The 8557-nt window shown below is 44.3% G+C and overlaps 1 pseudogene; it reads left to right on the top strand.

Moving 5' to 3' along the window:
- The first annotated feature begins 7961 nt into the window (after window positions 1-7961).
- On the top strand, window positions 7962-8080 carry LOC116222640 (annotated as a pseudogene).
- Window positions 8081-8557: the final 477 nt, after the last annotated feature.

The following is an 8557-nucleotide window of genomic DNA, read 5'->3' as shown; positions in this document are numbered from 1 at the left end:
TGACTTTGCGATGTCAGAGTCGGGAAACATTTCTTTAAACAGCTCAGAAATTCCTTCGTTGGAGTTCAATGAGTGGTGTTTAAACACCACAGAGCCTCCGCACGCAGTGTTGGTGTGGTGCCCATAGTCACCCGGAGGTCAGACGTAGTTGCTGGAGCCGTAGCGTTGGCTTGTACCGTGGCACAAGCTTTCGGTGGTGGTGGTGCAGCAGCACTGACATTTGGCAGAGTCGTAGAATTAACTGCTCTCGCCGACCACGCATTCCATTTTTATGTTTAGTGGATTGCATATGCGACCGAAGTGCATTAGCTCCCATCCAGTTGACATTGATGTTTTTTTTTACAAACCGAACAATAAGCCTGCCGGTTATTCCCTACTACAGGTCTGAGCCAGTCCTTAAACGCTGGGTCTTGCACATGACGATGCTTGTCTGGACGTTGAAGATATGCCTAAGCAAGTCAAAAACGTAAGCCAGCCAGTTGGCTACCCAGTTGAAGTGCGCAGTGTTTGAGATGTCGAACGACCACTGAATATGACGTCAGCATCAAACATACAAAGTCGAGACTTCAGGATTGATACGGAAGATCTTTGATTATGTGCCCAGCTTTGCTAAAGCCCGCATTTAAACGAACTAACGCGAACTTTAGAAGATAGAATTTCAATCAGAATAGGACACTTGAAAAAAAAATACCTATTTAAAAAAAAAAGAATACCTCTAAAACTACATTTAACACTTTTAATGGCATTAAATTTGGCAATTTTAATACTTTTTAAAACCCCGCGTACACCCTGTATGAAGGTAAAACACCTCCCTGTTGTGAGAAGGTGAAGGGTTTGGTGTCTAGTATATGTACTAAGCTTCGGGCTTAGTGCCTGGGCCTAGTTTGGGGCCTGGCTTGGGCCTTGAGAAGGTGCCGGTATTTGGGCCTAATCGGCCAAGCAGGTGCCTAGGGTGTTGGGGTTGACAGTCCCCCTGAAAAGAAATATATATATTTTTATATCAAAAACACCCATCTCCTGCACTGTTTTTCAACACCCAGTCCAGTCGCCACATCCCCAATAACGCGGGGTGACCATCGGTCCCTCACAGAAGGAAAGGGGAAAAATTCTTGCTTTGGATGTTTGTCCTAAGCCTGTTGGGATCTCCTGTCCTACGACGGTTGTGGGGCATCTAACAGGAGGAGGGATGGATGGGGGGGCCCTTATTTTGCCCCAACGCATCTGTCAACACGCCGACCTAAAGCAAATTTAATAGCTTGGCAACATTATTTTGCTAATTTCATAACATAAGCAAAAGTCTTCTGCAAGCACATCCATGACTTGCTCAGTGCAGCGCTGGGGTGTGTCCGTGCGCAGATGTGGGAGATGTATAAATGTGGAAATGAGTTCCTTCAAAGACACACCTTTTTTCTGTGAAACTTCTAAATGATTTCATGTCAGACCTCCTACACAAGAACCTCCATCTCCTCTGGTGAAAACCGCTCTGGAAATTTGGTATTTGCTCTACTGTAGAACAATGACTGAACTCCGTTGGAACGTGAATAAGGTACGGTCGAATCATTGTGATTGGCTGATAAAGAATGACATCGTTGCCTCAACCACTAATTACTCCACCCATTTATGCTTGATTGCACCCTGCTCTGTGTCAATGAAAATGAGCAAATATAGGTAACTCCGCCTATTCTCACTGCACGGTTGCCAATGCGCGGTTGCTGAAGCGCGGTTGCTGAAGCGCGGTTGCTGATGCACGAAGCCCGTTTGCAGTGCTTGTTGCCCTATGAAATTAGGGCCCAGCGAGTGACCGTGTGACTGAGCAAGAGAGAGACAGGAGGGACAGGAGGAAATGGAGAAAGAGGCAGAGAGTGTTTTGTCGCCCCAGAACCAAGAACTGCACGGAACTCCCAGATAAGGGATGAGTCTGGCAAGCTGGAGGGGCCAGCGCAGGGAGGAGAAAAACCCCAGCAATGACGGCTTCCCAATGAGTTTGATGAGGGAGCTCATATTCAAATGTTCTTCAGCGGAGCATGCCTTTGTTGCCGAGACAGACAGACAAGGAGGCCAGGAGAGAAGGGGAGAGGAGAGAAGAGAAGAGAAGAGAAGAGAAGAAAAGAGACGAGAAGAGAAGAGAAGAGAAGAGAAGAGAAGAGAGGAGAGGGGAGGAAAGGAGAGGGGAGGAGGGGAGAGGGGAGGAGAGGAGAGGTGGGGAGGGGAGAGGAGAGGAGGGGAGATGAGAGAAGAGGAGAGGAGAGGAGAGAAGAATAGAAGAGAAGAGAAGAGGAGAAGAGAAGAGAAGAGAAGAGAAGAGAAGAGAGGAGAGAAGAGAAGAGAGGAGAAGAGGAGAAGAGAAGAGAGGAGAGAAGAGAAGAGAGGAGAGGAGAGGAGAGGAGGGGAGAGGGGAGGAGAGGAGGGGCAGGAGAAGAGGAGAGGGGAGAGGAGAGAGGAGAGAGGAGAGGAGGGGAGAGGGAAGAGGAGAGGAGAGGAGAGGAGGGGGAATAGTGAATAATTGATTCAAATGCTGCTTAGCTCTTGTTCGCGTGCATCTATTATTCACCATTACCATGCTGTCAGGGGTGGAGAAGGCGAGACAAATCCCCCCAGTTGGGTGAGGCAGTTTTAGGGTCAGACGCTCGGGTGGATGAGGGTCCTGGGGTCCTGATTGTGATCTGGTGGGGGGGGCAACTGACCCCATGAAAGAGTGTAAAAGATACACCCATAAATATTTTAACTGTCATAACACAGAGTCAATAAAATCAGCCTTGAAACGGATGCTGTCTCATCCCTTGTATTTGGATGCATGTCAAATTACTTTAATGGGTGTGTAGTTTCATTATCATTCATGATTAGACAATCAACATCCATTGATTTCCTCGTGGTTGATTTAGAAGTTAATTCTTCCTGACAGGGCAATTGGATTATTTTTCCCCTCTCTCTCTCTCTCTCTCTCTCTCACCTTGAACCCTGCTCCTCAGAGAGTCACTAAAACAGATTTGGGCCGAAAGCTGGCCAGGTGTGGTCCAGATCTGCCCCCTGAGCCCTGACTCTAACTGACCCCCCCGCTTAAATCAGGGCAAGCGCAATAATCTCTGACATTTAAGGCTCCTGTGGGAATACCAAGTGGTACTGCGGCTGAGGATGCCCTGAATGGAAGTAAGTGCCTGGCAGGGTAAATGGACATGTGAGTCTGGGAGTAAAGGTCTGTGAAGCGTGTCTGCTTGTTCTGGTGGTGTTTGCCTTCCAGCATCAATGATCTCCTGCAGGAGGAAAAGTGGTGGAGAGAGAGGGAAGAGCACTGATGAGAATTTGGTTGTTTGCTGCTGAGCAGAAGAGGGAGAAAGAGGAGAGTGCAGTCTTTATCAGCAAAGACAACAACTGAACTCTTCATCTTCATCCCTTCGATCTTCATCTGGGTGCTGGAATCTTAAATTGAAATCAGTTCAAGTTCAATTTAGAATACATTCATTCCATCAATTGGGAGATAACTTGGCTGCCATCTCCTGCAAAGGTAGTCACCTGGTGCAGCAATACACTGGAGCATCCAGGGAGCGTTCGCCAAGTGAGCTAAACGCTTTCTTTTTTTTACAGGCTCAAAATCACATAGGCTCTCCTGATTAACGATATAGCAGTCGGTATGAAGGGATGTGGTAGGGCATTTTAAAACAGGTCTGACAAGCTACTATTATGTTTGAACTAAGTACATTATTTGATACAATAGAAGAAGCGCTAGGGTTTATCCCTTGTAAAACTGTCCTGAACCCACGGCCATATTGCCATTTTCTTACATTGTAATGTAGTCTTACGCATTCAGTTGAAAGGGATTGCTTGACAGTGATATTGGTTGGCTTTAAACCAAACCTTTCACTAATTAACTTCAGCCTGGTGCCTTTGATCACTCCTTTACCCCCTGCTTCATCGCTTCAGCAGCAGTGTGCATGCTCTGCCGGTTGTTATCGTCCTCGTTTTCATCCGTTAATAGGGGCCAGAGTGTGGGAAGGAAGAGCACTGGTGATTGATAAAGCGGGGAAATGCCAGACCAACCGAGCCCAGCACAGTGGAGCCCAACTCTGCAGAACCCTGTGACAAGGCCAGCCCAACCCATCAGGGCCCAACCCAAAAGGACCAGGACAAATTCAGACAGAAATTCAGGTGGGGTTATAATTTGGAATAGATAATGTCTAATACCTTATCCATCTGTTATAAAGAAAAGACTCACTCAAGTCTGGTTGAAACTAAACAATGGCATTATAAGTCATGAAGATGACCTATATATCTGTGCAGTATATGCCCCACCTGCAGAACCCTATATATCTGTGCAGTATACTGTATGCCCCACATGCAGAACCCTATATATCTGTGCGGTATATGCCGCACCTGCAGAACCCTATATATCTGTGCAGTATATGCCACACCTGCAGAACCCTATATATCTGTGCAGTATACACCTGCAGAACCCTATATATCTGTGCAGTATATGCCGCACCTGCAGAACCCTATATATCTGTGCAGTATATGCCTCACCTGCAGAATCACCATAACGAGGAGTTCTTCAATGACCTCAACACAATGCAGTTGTTTCCAGGCCCAGGGCGATGTGCTGCTCTGTGGAGATTTCAAGGCCAAAACAGGTTTGGAGAAATAAATAGTGAAACTATAAACAGGTTTGGAGAAATAAATAGTGAAACTGTAAACAGGTTTGGAGAAATAAATAGTGAAACTGTAAAATTGTGAGTGAGGAGGAGAACAAACTTAGGACAAGTCAACGACAACAGTCACAAAACCTGAAAAATCCAACTAAATTAAGATACAACCATGACTCTGTCATTAATAAAAGCGTTAAGGAGTTAGTGCACCTCTGTCGAGGCCTAGTACTGTACTGACTTAATGGTAGGGTCCGAGGGGACTCGTTGTGTAGGTTCACTGCTCAGCTCTTGGGTCTAGTGTAGTCGACTATGCAGTTACTGACTTGGACCCCTCCTCCATAAACGCATTCACTGTTAGACCATTGATACCACTTCCAGACCGCTGCCAAATCAATATATTCTTCCAGACCGCTGCCAAATCAATATATTCTTTATTTGATCACAGAGAATCCAGATAACAGAGACTCTTGCACTCCGCTCTTAAACGAAATTTGAAACACACCAAACAGACCAAAGTAATCCAAAACTCAAAAATAAAACCCACAAAGAGAAATGGTTTGCTAAGAAGTGTGAAATCATAAGAAAAAAGCTCAGACAAATGTCCAACAAAAAAACACCACCAACCCTAAAAGCAGAGAAAACTACTGCAAAAACGTAAAAAAAACGTAAGGAATATAAACGAATGAATGAAAAAAACCGAACTCATTATAATGAAACACTAGAGGAAATCGAACATAACCAGGAAAAATGGAATAACCCGAATGCAAAACGTCAAGAGATGCCTCTCAAAGATGGAGAAATATGGAGGAACTAATTTGAAAAACTTTGTAAGAAAATCACATCTAATAACTTTTATTAGATGTTAAAAATGACACTTGAAAAAGTCAACTCACACCCCCTTGATTATGAAATCACCCTGGGAGAATTGGCCGACACACTGCATAAACTAAAAGCCAAAAAAGCATCTGGACCGGACAGCCTCAGAACTGACATGCTGAAGCACAGCACCATTGAGCTTCACAAGGTCCTTCTAAAACTATTCAGTCTTGTTCTACAAGCTGGCTGCTTTCCTGAGGTCTGGAACAGGGGGCTTAGATCCACAGTCTTCAATAGTGGAGAAGAATTAGACCTCAATAACAACCGAGGCGTCTGTGTAAACAGTGACCTGGGGAAGGGTTTCTGCTGTGTACTAAACGCCCGTCTACAGGCCGTCTGTCTTATTGAACACAACGCCATATCAGCTTTTTACCAAAACCTCTACCAAAAAAACGAAATTAAAATCTTTCCTTGTTCTGTTGATTTTAGAATAACATTTTACTGAATTTAGCACAATGGGCTATTTTACAAAATGTTACAAAGTGGTGTAAGGGGGTAAAATATATGATATAATTAAATCTATTTATAAGTGTGCTGTGCAAATTGATAACAAAAGAACGAAATACTTCACTCAAGGGCCGGTGCTTGAGTCCTACTCTGTTCTATATCTACATTAATGAGTTAACTGTGTTGTTGGAGCAGTCTGCAGCACCTGGACCTTCACTAAATAATACGGAGGTTAAATTCCTGCTCTATGCAGATGTCCTGGTGCTGTTGTCACCTGCCAAACAAGGGCTACAGCAGCACCTGGATGTGCTCAAGCACTTCTGTCAGATCTGGGCCCCTTACAGTTACTTTGGCAAAAAACTAAGATTTTGATCTTCCAAAAAAAGTCAGACCTCAGGAAACCAGACACCAGTTCACGCTAGGAAACACAGCACTCGAGCATTCATCATGTTATGGTTATCTTGGCCTAAAACTTAGTGCCTCAGGAAACTTGCAGTGAATGCGCTGAAAGAAAAAGCTCGTAGAGCTCTCTATGTTATCGAAAGAAATGTCCTTAAAATACAAATTCCAATGGTGCAAGATTTTTGACCATGCCATTAGGCCAATTGCATTGTATGGATGTGAGATATGGGGTCCACTCAGTAAGCTAGACCATAAGAATGGACAAACATCCCATGCTGCATGCATGCAGAATTTATTAGATCTCTAGTTCTCCAGAATTGATTTGATTTCCAATTTATTATTCTCCAGGTTCAAAGAAAAACACCCACAAATGCAGATTCCCATTAGCATTAAACATACAAAAAAGTTTTGAATACATCTAAATAAAAGTGCAGAAAACACCAGTCGGTTGATTTGGAGGTTAATTAAGAAACACTAACTCATTAATCTTAGGCCAACACTGCTTTCACAACCCAAATCACAATGCTATCTAACATTAAAAAGAGACCACGAATGAGCAGAGCATCTTTACACCGTCAAAGATACAAAGCAGAGGGAAATCCTAACCAAGAACAGGCTAAGTGACTACAGCCTACCAATTGAGAAAGGCAGATACAGAAAATCATGGCTACCGAGACTGCATTTGTGGTCACTGTATGAGATCGAGACAAAGATGCACTTTCTCATTCATTGAAAAAAAATTCAGTTAAGAAAAAGCCCACTATTTTAAGAAATGTTCAATTATAATACCTCATTTCCATTCACTGAATAGCACATAGACAAACTGACTATAATACTTGGAGAGGGACAAACAGCGCCTCTGGCTGCTCAGTTTGTCACAGTTTGCCATGACAGACTGTCAGACGGTTTGGTCTTTGGTATGCAGAGTCGGAATGCCCAGTTTTGTGTGATCATGTTTGTGTGTTCCTTCCCAGTTTTGTGTGTTCATGTTTGTGTGTTCCTTCCCAGTTTTGTGTGATCATGTTTGTGTGTTCCTTCCCAGTTATGTGTGTTCATGTTTGTGTGCTCCTTCCCAGTGGATTGTTGATTGTTGTTTCTCTGTTGTGTTTCATTTTGATTTTATTCTTTTTTTAAATTTGGTTGTTGTTGTTGTTTTCCATATAACACTGTGCTTTGGTATAACACTGTACATGAACGGTCATGCCAACAAAGCTACTTTGAATCTGAATCTGAATCTGAGCGAGTGACTGAGTGAGTGAAAGAGTGTGTGAGCGAGTGGAAGAGTGAGAGAGAGAGAGAGAGAGAGAGTGACTGAGACTTTCAGCTGGTTTAGAATATCCGACAGCTAGAACTGCTGATGATTCCAGTTCGATTAGGTTCAATGTCTGTGGAGACGGCTGACTGCATGAAAGTGTGAGGGGTGTCACTCTCAGCATGTTGAGGGGGGTGGAGAGACTCACTTGCTGGTTAAGAGATGGGCGAGAAGGGGATATGTCAGGGATAGAGAGAGAGAGGACCCAAATGTACAACACAGGAGGCAGGAGACTTTCAAAAACCAAAAGCTTGACTGACAATTAAACTGGGGTAGGGTATAGCCACGCTTACAGCCATACCACACTGAGCACGCCCAATCTCATACGATCTCGGAAGCCAAGCAGTGCTCGGCCTGGTTAGTACTTGGATGGGAGGCCAACTGGGAATACCAGGTGCTGTAAGATGAAGCTGGGTGGGCCAATCCCTCGCTCAATGGATTTACTGGATTACTGAAACACCGAGAACAAGTGGATACCAAATCCGGTGGAAACTCGCTATCGATGGCCTATGCTCCACTATGGAGTGACACACACACACACACACACACACACACACACACACACACACACACACACACACACACACGCACACACACACACACACACACACACACACTCGCTATCGATGGCCTATGCTCCACTATGAGATCCAAAGTCAGAAAGCAAGGAACAGATTGCAGAAGAAACGGATTCAGGGAGTAGGTTAGCACAAATAAAAATCACGCTTTGACAAAGAAATGTTGCAAACTCAGGACTTACATAAACAGAACAATTAACCGAAAAGACAGACGATTGGAGCAAAACAACAGGAAGTAACGACATAGATCATCAGTGAAAACAGATGAGGGGCAGGGACAAGATCACGCAGGAATAAACCAAAGC

This window comes from Clupea harengus, chromosome 1 (assembly GCF_900700415.2).
Source record: "Clupea harengus chromosome 1, Ch_v2.0.2, whole genome shotgun sequence".
NCBI classification, from domain to species: domain Eukaryota; kingdom Metazoa; phylum Chordata; class Actinopteri; order Clupeiformes; family Clupeidae; genus Clupea; species Clupea harengus.
This window is presented reverse-complemented; position numbering and strand designations above follow the sequence as displayed.